Source organism: Panicum virgatum, chromosome 7N (assembly GCF_016808335.1).
Source record: "Panicum virgatum strain AP13 chromosome 7N, P.virgatum_v5, whole genome shotgun sequence".
NCBI classification, from domain to species: domain Eukaryota; kingdom Viridiplantae; phylum Streptophyta; class Magnoliopsida; order Poales; family Poaceae; genus Panicum; species Panicum virgatum.
The window spans coordinates 36,355,303-36,368,772 of NC_053151.1; the positions used below are offsets into that span (position 1 = coordinate 36,355,303).

A 13,470-nucleotide genomic window follows, 5' to 3' on the forward strand; every position below is an offset into this window, starting at 1 on the left:
ATCGAGGATAAATCGGGAGGCGACGGCCTCGGTCGTCCTCTCACGAGGCGACGACCTCGGCCCGTTGCCCGAGCGAAAACGATGGCTCGACGCCCCCGCTGTAGCAGCAGCTGCGAGTCGACGACGGCAGCAACGGATCCCCTACGGTGTGCTCGCGCCTGCTCGCCGGAGGTGGCCTGCGCTGCCGCTCGCACCTGCCCCTCTCCGGAGGTGGCCTGCGCCGCCACCCGCGCCGCATTGCGGAGGCAGAGCAGGCTTACGGCGCCGGCGGGGGGAGCAAGGGCAGCGCGGTCGATAGACGGCGCGGGGACGAGGGAGCCGCCGCAGCTCCAAGCCCCCTGCTCACGCCGGTGCTGGGCGTCGTCGCTACAGGTGTTCCGGGCGAGTGCTAAAGGGACCAGAAACGAGAACCAAGAGAGAGAGGATAGAGACGGAGGAGATACGAGAGCCACAAGATTTCAGGATAGAGACAGTTAGAGATAAGGCACGGGAACAATTGATCTTTTTTTCATAGAAATTTCAGATCTTTTGCAGAAATATTTTTAAATTGTCTTCACAGAAATTTCAGATCTTTTAAAAATATCTATGTGATTTATTTGCATTCACAAATGATTCTTTCATGTACGCCACAAACCAATACATAAAGATCAATTTCACATGTTGATCACCACATTTCATGTGCTTTGAAATGTATTAAATAGCTTGCAGACAGCCACATAGACACATCATTGTATAGGTTGTTATGTCGTCTGTATGCATTATTTTAAACACATACAGACGGCAGTCGTCTAATTATTGTACATACCATTAACATTGAAGGTAACAAAGCGTGGGAGGGAGGGAGGAGATTTGCAATCCATTCGATATCATTCCCACCGGGCCCCACGATGCGCGCGGCCTGCCTCTGCCTGTCCCCTTCGGCTGATCCGTTCGAGCGCAGGCATCATTCCGGTCTCGAGTGCCTGGCAAGGGCCTTTCAGCCACAGATGATGTGGGCCGATTATATATATATATATATATATATATATATATATATATATATATATATATATATATATATATATATATATAATGAAACAACTATTCCATACCCGATCCAGCCACCCCCGACGCGCCCCGTCCCCAACGCCTGCCCATCGTGCGGCAAGCCTCTGTCCCACTCTGGTTTTTAACCGACCCACTTTCCCCATTTTGGTTTTTCTGGCGCACTTTTCCCACCTTGATTAACCGGCCCACTTTCCCCATCTTGGTTTTTCTGGCGCACTTTTCCCACCTTGATTTTTCTGAGGGACCCACCTGGTTCTTACCAGAGCGCTCACTTCTCGTTAACTTTTTTTTGTTGTGTGGTTTGTTTTTTTGTTTCTTGTTTTTTTATTCTGCGTATGTATACAGCTGGTTGCACGGATGTGTGACAGAGCAAAGCAGATGATCTAAATGGAGGATGGAGGATATAAAATCTATCGGTATGCCTCGTTCCCTCAAAACTCAATTGTTTATTACTTGTGTGCTGGTGCTTTACTCAACAAATTAAGTTTCTTATTCCCAATCCATAGAGCAGTGCCGCTACAATATTTCCAATGACTGTCATACGTATTTGGCAAATAGATTTGTTATCGATTGGGCAACCAAGTGAGTCAAGGAATATAGATTCATGAACAATAAATCTAATTTATTCTCTATCTGTCTGAAATCTCATCTTGTCCCTTGTAGCGGTTCTTTCAGCTAGCTTCTGACCTCATACACATTGCCGTTTGTAGACTGAAGTCTTTTTAGGAAAACAAAATGCTGAATGTGTACACCTCGTGGTCAGGGACATATCATGCTGAGCTCATTGCAATCTGTACTCGTGTATTCACTCTTGCAGTTTCCTTGTGATCTCATCCTAGTCACTGCTGCCTGCAATAGAGTAGTTGTACATTTTTGGAGCCTTTGCCATAATGCAAATGAGGGCAGACTTGTTTGTTCTGACCTGTTTGCAGTGGTGCGATTTGGAGGTGCAGGCAGATGACTACAGTTGAGATCAAAGCATACTTTGTAGGCAAAAATTCAATGGGGGTGGTAACACATCTAATGTTCACAAATAAGTAGTAGTTAATAAAAGTACAAAATCAGGCATATGATCCAGTATTCAATGGTACTAGCTGCAGGCAAATAAAAAGGGTAAAGTTCATTTTTGACCATCCAACTCTTGCCTCGGTCTGGTTTTAGCCATAGAACTCTAAAACCGGGTATCTTCGGCCACTCAACTATGAAAACCGTTCATTTTTTACCATCGGACTGTTTTGGGGGCCGGTTTTGCTGACGTGGATGCCACGTGGCAGTGGGGCCCACTGTCAGCACCATCTCCCTCTCCTCTCTCTTTTCTCCTCTCCCTCTCCTCTGCTTCCTCCCGCCGGCGCTCCGCACCCTCCCCTGCTCGCTCCCGCCGGCGAGCCGCGGGGCCATGCCACCTCCTCCCCTGCTCCCTCCTGCCGATGCTGGCTGCGCCGCCCCCTCCCCTGCTCCCTCCTACCGACGCTGGCCCGTGACTCGGCGCGGCGGCTGGCGGGGGTAGGCGGCCAGGAGCCAAGTGGAGGTCGGGCGTGCGCGCACCAGCTGGCCAAGGGCGCGGCGAAGCTCACCGGCCAAGCGCAGCGTGGGGAGCTGCGGCGAGGAGGCGGGGCGACGACATCCGGCGGCGGTGGCGATGGAGCTTCGCCGAGGAGGACCTGCGGAAGGGGAATCGACCGGGTGAGGACCGGAATCGGTCGAGGAGAGGACGGGTAAGCTCCTTGCGCACGGAATTGAAGGGAGCCTCACCGGAGACGACGAATTGAGGGCGGCCGGCGGTGGGGAAGAAGGTTGCGCCGCCACTGCCCGTGCGGAGCCGGAGCGAGACCGCGACACGCCTGCTGTCGGCCGCCGCCTGCTGCCCGTGGCAGCGCCCTGCTCCGGCCCGCACTCGGAGGTGGGGGAGCAAGCCTCGTCGCCTCACCCCGTCGAGCACACGCATGCGAGCGCCGCCGCCGCCACAATCGCACCCCGCCGCCCTCCGGCCAAATTCGCCTAAACCACCTCGCCCTCTTCCAATTACTCGCGCGTGGAGCTTCCTCGTGGCCTCCCCGACCTCGTCCCTGACTCATCCCGGCCGGCCATGCGCTGAGCCGCCACCCACCGGCCATCCACCCACCGCGGCCGCCATGGATGAGCCGCCGAGCTCGTTGCCGGCCACCTGCAGACCGTGTGCCTGGACGCCGACGGGGCGCACATGATGCGCCCAGCCTTGCTGAAGCTCCCTAGCTGGCGCCCTTAGCCACCCAGCCGCCGCCCTCGCCGTCGCCGGTGAGCCCAAGCTCCATGGCCGCCGCACGCCATGTCGTGCGTGGAGGAAGCAGGGAGGGGGCGGCACAGCCAGCGTCGGCAGGAGGAAGCAGGGGAGGAAGCGGCGCAGCCAGCGTCGGCAGGAGGGAGCAGGGAAGGGGCGGCGTGGCCCCGCGGCTCGCCGGTGGGAGCGAGCAGGGGAGGGTGCGGAGCGCCGGCGGGAGGGAGCAGAGGAGAAAATAGAGAGGAGAGGGAGATAGTGCTGACAAGTGGGCCCCACTGCCATGTGGCGTCCACGTCAGCGAAACCAGCCCCCAAAATAGCCCGATGGTAAAAAATGAACGGTTTTCATAGTTGAGTGGCCGAAGATACCCGGTTTTAGAGTTCAATGGCAAAAACCAGACCGAGGCAAGAGTTGGATGGTCAAAAATGGACTTTACCCAATAAAAAATACCGGGAACTAGCATATCATAACAACTAGTCTAGCAGGCTACAAGATAACAGTTCACAACCACAATAATGCAGTAATAACCTGTCAATTGTCAAATAAAAATAAATTGAACTAATAATCAACAAATTCAGCAAAATCAGCCTAATAATTTGCTAGTTGATCGAGTGACCATAACTCTGGCAAAAGGATGATGACGGTGATCTACAACCACTGACAGAAGTTGAAATCGAGAGTTAAAAAGCAAAAGTAAAAGGTCACCTCCCAAATGGCCAAACACATGTAACAGTGGAGTTTCACACAATGAACATGATGCTAGTCGACAATAGAAAAAAGAACAAAGGGATTAAGGGGCAGAGCACCTGAAAAGGAGGGGCTGCCACACTTTGCCCTCTCCGCTGGGAGCTTGATCCTGCATCGCTGCACATTGTCATGCATCAGCTCATCGCTACCAGCTTGTTGGTAAAACATGGGCATCCACAGCAGAATCAATCCCAACACCCTACAGAGGGGCCAACTGACTGCATCAGGGATGCTGATTTCATATCCATAAACAGGCATCACAGGCATCCTGATTGACAAAGAAGTATTTTATTATAGTGCCACTAGTGATTCGAAAGGGGGATATGAAATCTGCAAAAATATTCATAAACAAAGATCCTCAACACTTGTGCCGGTAGAGAGCAAATGTGTGTTTATTAATCGTTTATATGATTAGCTAATTAATTAGTAACTACTAAGTACTAACTATTGTAAACTCTTTTCTTAGATCGCACATAACTTCATCAAAACCAGGAAAAATTTTAAGCAGAACCTAACAGTTATTGCATATAAAAATTGCCGTACACTATTATTAAATCAGGCAGAGCCATGATTGTTCAGTTAAATGTGTGTTGCACGGCCAGTGTGACACTGTCAAAAAAAACTAATCTCCACTATGGAATCAATAACCTTGGCCTGAAGCCACTAAACAATATTTTCATTTATAATGGTACAAAACATCAGCATACTAACAGGTCATAACAATTTGGTAAGAAATTAGTCATAAATGTAGAACCACTGAAAGTTCAAGATTGAGCGAACAGGTCACAGATACCTTCGTCAAAGGAATAATCAACAATTTAAACAGGACAACCATTAAAACAAGTGATTAGAGAAAGAAAGACAAATCTATAGACTGTCAACAACAATAGTGCTACCTATCACATGAACATTCACAATCTCACAGCTACTCATGCATCACATAAATACCTGAAATGTTAACAACATGTTCTAATGCAGCAAATGGCTTTCCTGATGCATGTGGATTGGTAGCAAGCCCCATGGATGCCGAGCAGCCTGTCACCTGCATGACTTCCACAATCCTTTAGCATTCATTCATCTGCAAGAATATAGTGTGTACTTTTTTTTTTACTGCAACCAAAATCTATGCTCGAATTAAGGAGACACTGGGTTTAATTCGCGAGGAGGAAGTTGTGGACCTGATAGCAAAACTATGCATCTGTGTCTGCACGCATGAGCAGAGCTGCATGGAACAATTTGAACTCGAACAAATTAGATCGCTTGAAAACAGATCAATCAATTTCAAGAACCCTAGGTGATGCAGTAGATGAGATTTACACATACCAGCGTTCGCACACCGCCGCGCAGCAGCTCGTGGGGGCGGACGTCGGGAGGGTGGTGCGGCACCAGGATCGGGGGGCATCTGGGGGAGGGAGCGGTGACGACAGGGTGGTGCGGCGCGGGGCTGGGGGCCGTGTCTGGGGGAGGGAGCAACGACTGTAGGGTGGTTTGGCGCTGAACCGAAATCCGATCGGGAACTGACGCGGACCAGGCCAACAGGGTGGACCCGATGGGGAAGATCGGGAGTGGGGTAGCTCCGAGCTGCCGCGCCGCAGCTCGTGGGGGCGGATGTCCTCGTCGGGGTGGTATGGGAGCCGGCGGCGCAGGGGCTTCCCACGGGATCCGGCGGTGCAAGGCCTACCCTGGACGGCGCGAGGGTGGGGTAGGCGGCGACAGCCAAGCGTGCCGGAAGAAGAGCGGTATGGCGAGGATGGTGCGGTGTCGAGCTACGCGGGAGGACGATGTCCCGTCGGGAGGAGGGAGGGGCGCCGGTAGGAGGGAGCCCCGAGCGAGGAGAGTGCGGAGTCGGGAGGAGGATGAGGCGCCGGGCGTGCCGGGAGGATGAGTGTGGCGCCGGGCGCGCCGGTAGGATGAGCGTGCCGTCACGAGGAGGGGGTGCCGCGTCACGCGACGACGGTACGGTGGTGCGGCGCCGCCGGGATCGGATTGGAGCTGGGCGGTTTTTTTAATTGATGCGGCAGCGCCGGGAACGGGCTGGGTAAAATCCCATCGTGGGGGATGTGGTGGGGTGGGCGGCGCGCAATGCAAACCGGGGCGAGACCGCGAGACCGGACAGGAAAAACCGGGTGCATGGAGCGGTCTGCGGTCGGACGCCGGATGGATGGGCTCGGGTATGGAACACCTTATTCCATACCGAGAGTACCCAATTTATCTATTGTATATATTACTAGTAAGGTGCCCGTGCTAACGCCACAGGTAAATTTCAGACGTACACCAAATAACATATGGTCCATAGTCCAAACTAATAAATATATATTTCATTTTAAGAAATGCTAGACAAAAAGCATAAACCATCTCATTTGAGTAACTGAAAACTGAAACCATACTGCATAGTCACGTTGTTCTGACAGACATGTAACTGAAAACTGAAACCATACTGCATAGTCACGTTGCTCCATGCCTCTCCAGCTGCACCACGAACTTCAGGACTCTCATTTCTTTTGGATAAGGGTGTGTTTAGTTGGTGAAAAAGTTAGAGTTTTGTTAATGTAGCACATTCCGTTGTTACTTGACAAATAATATCCAATTATGAACTAATTAGGTTTAAAAGATACAGCTCATGCTAATCAGTTAGACCGTGTAATTAGTTATTTTTTCAACTGCATTTAATGCTCCATACATGTGTCCTAAGATTCGATGTGACAGATACTGTGTAAATTTTTTTGAGAACTAAACAGGGCCTAACTTCCAAATGTCTCAAACAGCCTCTTGAAATCTGATGGCAAAATCAGCTTACCGGATTTGTGGCTCATACCCATATCAACACAGGACCTACAACTCAAAACACCTGCAAGAAGAATAGAACAGTTTTAAAGCATTTACTCCACTTTACAAAATCACTGGACGAAAACTTACAGATACTGAACAAGTGTTGACGCTCCTTAGAACCCCAATTTACGTACCGCAAGCGCACGGATCGTGTAACTTTTCCCTTAGAGTATTCCCCCAAGGTTTATCAATCCACGGAACAAGCGTTCTACTATGCTTAACTAAGCACTAATGATGTTGGTAAAAGATCTATATTGAGTGATTGAGTGTGAAATAGATCTAATCTAACCAATCTAATCTAATTTAGACTAGTGAGCAATGATAGGTGTGTGCACAAGATATGAAGAGCATTTGTCCATAGGGTCTAGAATCACTAGAGATGTAATCGCCGAACAACAAAGAACGGATCTAATCTACCAAATGTGTGTTCCAAGATCAAAACATTTCCCTCCCGCATACTGTCACTGCACGAGGATAATCGGTAACGATAAACAAGAACACGATAGTTGATGTAATCTAAGTAAACCATGGAAGAGCAAAACAAACCTAAAGCCAAGTCGCGACCTATTAAGCATCATCAACAAGAATCATGATAGATCAATCTCATAAAGGATTCGGCAATTACAACTCAGGGTCTCCTTACAACCCCATGAACAAACCCCTTACAACCCCATGAACAAACGAGGACTTTACCCCATGAAGCTAGGCGAAGCGTAGTCGATCATGGTGACGAAATCTCCGACAAGGGATGGATCCCTTGCTGTCCTCCAACTTGCAGCGGCGCCGAGGGACGATGAGGCCTTTGGTGTCGCCTTTCTCTTGTGTCTAACTCGAATGGGTCTCTGGATGCTCTCTCTTTCTTGACGGCGGCTTCGGGGCATATGTAGACGGCTCTGGTCGATGGTTTTGGTAAAACACCGGCTAGGGTTGACGAGTACTTCGCGCTGAAGAAAGTTGAGGCCGATTGGGCCCTGGAATGGGCTAGGCCGACCGGCTTAAAGGCTCCAGGCCGGCCGGCCTGGGCTCCTTCTGGCCCCTTTCGGCTCCATCTTTCGCGTGCGGGCTCTTCTCCTTATTCTTCATCTTAGCCCAGTTGTGACCCTGCGTCAAAACATCTCCGAAAATGTCCAATTTCCTGCCAAAATGCAACATGCTCCAAAATCCAAGACAAAATCGAAAACGGTCAAGTTCGGGTGCCAAGTGGTGGGTTAGTACATGAATCATCCCGAAGAAATTACCAAAACCACTCCTAATTATATAATAAAATGGGTACTTAAGGAGCGCCAACAACAAGCTGAGCCATTACAAAAAAAATGTCAACTGAAAAGCACCTGATCCATTCAAGCAGTGGACTAAAAACATCAAAGTGCTGGAAGACTCGAGTTCGGCAGAAATCTCATAGCAACCTGTTGAGAAGAATTGATATATACCTGCTACATAGAAACAAATTATGCTTGAGGAGGGCCATTAAGAAATTGTAGCTATCAACAATAGATTGTAATGACACTATGGCAGTGCTTGAACAGTAACAAGAATCATGCAGGTCAAACCATCCAATGACTGAATTATATTGAAGCAAAATGCTAAGTAATCATCAATGAATAAAACAAGCAATGCTACTTTCACTTCTGCTCCAACAAAAGATGTTCCGTAGGAGCTCTCTTTGCATTAATTCAAAGTCAAAAGAGCACATGTTGCAAATGCAAGGACATCATTTTTGGAGCTAATAAGGGAAAAAATGTCCTACCACAATAATAAATATAGCATGAGAAGCACATGATATTTTAAGCTTTACTAATATTCGAATAGGAGATATATGTTCCTTACATTTTATTTTAGCATTGTGGTAGGTGTTGATGTGTACTTGAAAAGAGGTTTGGTGGCGCCTTCTTCTACCACTCAGCAAGTCCCAGAAATTTCAGTAAAGGGAAATTTTCATGAATAGGACTCTAGATAACTTTAAGATAACCCAAATAAGCACAGTAGACATTTGCCCATCATCACAAAAATACATCATTCTGTCCAGAGTTCTCTGATCTGCATGAAATTAAAATAGTAGAGATAGGAATCAATTAATTTGCAACAAAGATCATAAGAAACAAGTGGATTCTCCAACAATTAAACCAACAATATTCAGGAGCACTGCTTTATAAGAAATCAGGAGAATCATAGCCCATAACCAGTTCTATTCATAATGGTAATCGGCTGCTAACAGAAAATGAGAAGGAGGTGATGTTTACATATAACTACAAAAATCCTGCTATAATTCAATAGGAAGGGAAAAAGATTGTGACTTTTTCATATGTAAGCAGTTAGAATGTGTGTCCATAGTGCAAGTTCCATGTGAAAAAACTTCCATACCTCTAGAAGGATGGTTTTACCCCGCAGCCCCAGAGTCTTCATCGCATACACAGAAGCTGATATTTGAGGCAAGAATCTTCATAAGGATACCTATGTAATCCGTGAATGCAAAAACTTGGATGAGATATGGACACACAGAAGGAATACATTAGAACTGAGCTGTAATAAAAATGCAAAAACTCAGATGAGAGAAGGTTGGTTCAGAACTTGCATAAGCTCTGCGATGCAGGAATTTATATTTACCACGAGCGTTGCCTTTCAGCAGCAATCATTTGTGTTCAGATTCTTCAGTCACTGGAAGTCAACATGACTCGTCGTTGGAGCCAGCAAGTGGCACAAGACCCTGAGATTGAGCATAAATTTAGAGGGATGAAGTTGTCTTCCATCTTGAAATAGAGTGGAATTCACAGCAAATGTCATGTGTCAGTTTGAGCAGACTACATACCTTGTCGACCTTGATACCGGGCTCAACAAGAATGTCTACAATCTTCTTGCCATCAACAGTTGACTGGTAGAGGGTCTCCTCTGCTTGTCTTCTCCTCTCTCCTCGCTGTCAGCAGGAGCTCCTGTGCCGCGCGGGCTGAGCTCGGCCGCCGCTGCAGGCGTCCCCGTGGCCGCCGGCATCGCGTGCTACCCGACCTTGGTGCGGTCCTCATGCTGCCCACGCCCGCGCCATGTTCGCCCGGCGGCGTCGCCACATACCCCACGCCGGCTCCCTCAGGAGTCAGGACGGGGCGGAGATCGGCCGCTGCCGCCGCGGGCGCGCCTGAGCTCGGCCGCCGCCGCAGCGAGCGCGCCGGAGCTGGGCCACCGTGGGTGTGCCGGAGCTCGGCCGCCTCCGCGGGCACCGCGCGGGCCGAAGCTCGACAGCCTCCGCGGGCGTGCCGCAGCTCGGCCGCCGCTGCGGGCCAATCGACCTCCGCCGCGGGCGCGCCGTGAAGGGCCTTGCCTCGGCCGGCTGCAAATTGAGCTCCGCCGCCTCCAAATCGAGCTCCACCGCTGCCGAATCGACCTCCGCCGCTGCCGAATCGACCTCACCCGCCTCCAAATCGAGCTCCGCCGCTGCCCGATCGACCTCCGCCACCTCCAAATCGAGCTCCGCGGGCCCCTGGGCGCGTCCACCTGGCGGGTAGCCGTCGGGCCCTTGGGGCGCGGCCTCGGGGCGGTTCGCCGCCGGCCCCCTGGGCGCGGCCTCGGGGCGGGGCGCCGCCGGGACCCTAGGGCGCGGCCGCCGGGCGGACCGCTACCGATAGCACGGGCGCTGGATCTTGGGGAGAGAAAAGAGAGAAGAGAGGGGAGAAAAAATGAAATCGCCGGACTTGGGAATCGAACCCGGTACCTGTTGGACGGTTCGGCGGGAGGCGGATGCGCGCCCATGCGTGGGCGGGGACTGAAGGGGTGGGATGATCCGGCGCAGATCAGCCGTTGGATGGGTTGAGCCACTCATCAGGAGTTTGTCAGCCATTGATTTTTGAAGGAGTTGCTTTCCTGTGTACAATTTGCTGGGTGCAATACAGTTTTTGTTCTCAGGGGGGGACACAAAACTGGGTGGCCCAAGCCAAATTTAATCGGTGCTTTAGGGGAGGGATAAGATAATATATATAAACTGAAATAAAAAATAATATGACTTGGATCTTCTCGTGCACGCTGTGCAGGACACTGTTAACTGGACGTCCAGGTCATTGCATCGGAAAACGGCAGTGAGTAGGGACAAATTTGAAAGAAATCGGGTATTAGTAGTCTAAGAGGGAGAAGGAGTGAATTAGGCGAACTAAAATTTTTAATCTCAAGCTCCAACTATTTGCACATAAATTAAACTAAAGCATACTATCTAGATGTGCAACTAGTGTTCTTCTAATGTGAAAATCCTCATCCCAAAAGAATTATACAACCTATAGCCAATCCTATCAAGATTTTACTCTATAAAAATAAAGTCACACAAGATTGCAATAAATAAATACGGAAGCTTAAAGAGGGATGAGAGGACGCAAACTCTTGTGACACGAGGATTTATCCCGTGGTTCGGTTAGCCACAAAGACACACCTACATCCACATTGTTGAAGCACTCACAAAGAGTATTGCTTCTCGGCAATCAAATCTTTTCCAAGGACACCAAGTCCACGGTCACCTTGATTCCGGATTCCACTAAAGAGCTTCTCCACCAAGAAAAGGGGTCTCCACGTCCCCCGCACAAAGCTTGTCGTCGCCGCTCCACACCAAGCCGGAGGGTCGAAGACGTGCCGTCGAGTCACCAACACTCCAAGGATGGCCGGCTCACCGAGATACACTTTTGTTCACTCAAAAATCAGGGCACTAGGCACACAACCTTACTCACTCACTCACTCACTCAAGAGCTAAACTAGTGCTAAACCTAAAGATGTGATCAATTTTCTTTTTGGTTGGTTTGGAGATGTTCTTCAATGTGTCTAGGGTCTCTTTGAACTCCAGCAACACCAAAATGACCGGGGTGAGGCGCTTATATAGGCCACCAAGTCGAACTAGTCGTTTTGAGCCGTTACTGTTTTTTCTACGTATGCGTCGGATAATCCGACGTGGCTCTGAGAAGGGCGTCGGATCATCCGACCCCACTGGCATCTTTACGGTAGCCGTTGAGTTTCAAACCAATTGCTGACGTCATTTGGACGACGCCTTTGTCCGACCTTCTTGCAACGTAGCATCGGATCATCCGGTGCAGTAGACTGGTTTCCAATTCAAATGCAACGTCTCTGATCATTACTTCTGGTCTTCAACGCGTCGGATTAACCGAGTGCTTTGGTCAGATAGTCCGACCCTAGGGTATTCGGATTATCCGACCCCACTGTGATTTTTCTGTTTCTTCGTTGCACTTGTCCAATTCGTCGCAGCGGTCATTTGGACACTCCAAATATGTTCTATCTCTGCTTTTTCACTGCGACTTGATATCTCTACGGTGAGTTGGGCACTTCGTCTCGACGGTGCATTAGGCGTCTTGGATATGGTTTGGACTCCATTCAAGGGACCTAAAGAATCCTACAAATATGATCTTGCAACCTCGTTAGTCCCATTGATTGCGTTGTCACTCGATCACCAAAATCACTCGAAATGGCCTAAATAGGGCCATACTCGTTACAAAATTGCGCTCCGAGCCTCCGATTCATCAGCGGCCATCATCACGGTTCACGGACCGGAAGAAAAGCTCGGGCAGGGGCCAGGGGACAACGGGGAAGGGTTCATTTAGCACGGGGGAGCCCGGACAGAAGCAACTAAACAGGTAGGCGCGCTACGCTGCGCCGTTCAAGTTATTTTGTATATGGCTGATACATATGAAGTCCAAGTCGCAAACATAACTATTACATAATAGAAATGATGATTTAATTATACTTTGCGAGATTAATAATTAAATATATTTTGTGGGTGGATTCAAACTGAATATTACGTGAGTACCACCTGAATAGCACGCAAGACCCACGTGGGTCTTGTATAAATACTACATGTAGGGATTTTTTTTTACATTAGTAGGTATAGTTGATGGATTAGTTTACACTAAATATTGATTTTGGTAGAAAAAAATAAAATTAGAAATGAATGAATGATTCAATTATATTTTGTAAGTTTATGAATTGAAAACAAAATTCAATAAATAGTAGAGTTACCACGTGTACGCTGTATACAAAATTATTTTATTATTTTCGTATAAAAAATAGTTAAATATATTTTATGTGCAGGCCTAATTAAATAGTATGTTGGTCCCACGTGGGGCCCACATACTGTTCATGTGGGGTCCATGTGGGTCACACGTAAACAGTACATGGGTCCCACCTAAATAGTATGTGAGACCCACATGAGCCTTGTATGAACAGTGCACCAGCTGTGTGAACAGTGCACTAACCCCACGTGGGGTCACGACTCGTGAGCTTGCGCCGATTCTTGGCGCGTTAGTAGAGTATATTAATTAACTAATACCATACTAACTTGATATTCTCAGCTCCGGCGGATGTGCCAGCGGGCCGCTGCCTGTTGCTGTAGGAGCGAAGCGACGCCGACGCCAGCCGGATGATCCGCGCGCCAGGGTTAAAAAAACCGGCCGGAACCGGTCCGGTTACCGGTCTAACCGGCCCGGACCGGTTCCGGTTCCGGCCGGTTTCAAACCGGGCCAAATTCAAATTTTAAATTTGAATTCCAAAAAATTCTTAAAAATATTTTAAATTGCGACGAATCTAATGGTGTCAAATTTTTTCAAATATTCGTT

The 13,470-nt window shown here is 49.0% G+C and overlaps 1 long non-coding RNA gene across 5 annotated transcripts; it reads right to left on the minus strand.

Moving 5' to 3' along the window:
- Nucleotides 1–1,514: 1,514 nt before the first annotated feature.
- On the minus strand, nt 1,515–10,555 carry LOC120683165. Of its 5 annotated transcripts, XR_005678689.1 has the most exons (12): nt 9,687–10,555; nt 9,485–9,584; nt 9,242–9,331; nt 8,708–8,917; nt 8,212–8,310; nt 7,574–8,033; nt 5,375–6,899; nt 5,230–5,273; nt 5,000–5,129; nt 4,111–4,250; nt 1,970–2,067; nt 1,515–1,896 (listed from the first exon to the last, which is right to left on the minus strand). It is a non-coding gene; the product is annotated as an uncharacterized LOC120683165 (long non-coding RNA). The 5 variants fall into 5 exon arrangements; XR_005678690.1 differs by lacking the exon at nt 7,574–8,033 and having other exon boundaries at nt 5,000–5,093; nt 9,687–10,554; XR_005678691.1 differs by lacking the exons at nt 1,515–1,896; nt 1,970–2,067; nt 4,111–4,250; ... (1 more) ...; nt 5,230–5,273; nt 5,375–6,899 and having other exon boundaries at nt 7,973–8,015; nt 9,687–10,536.
- Nucleotides 10,556–13,470: the final 2,915 nt, after the last annotated feature.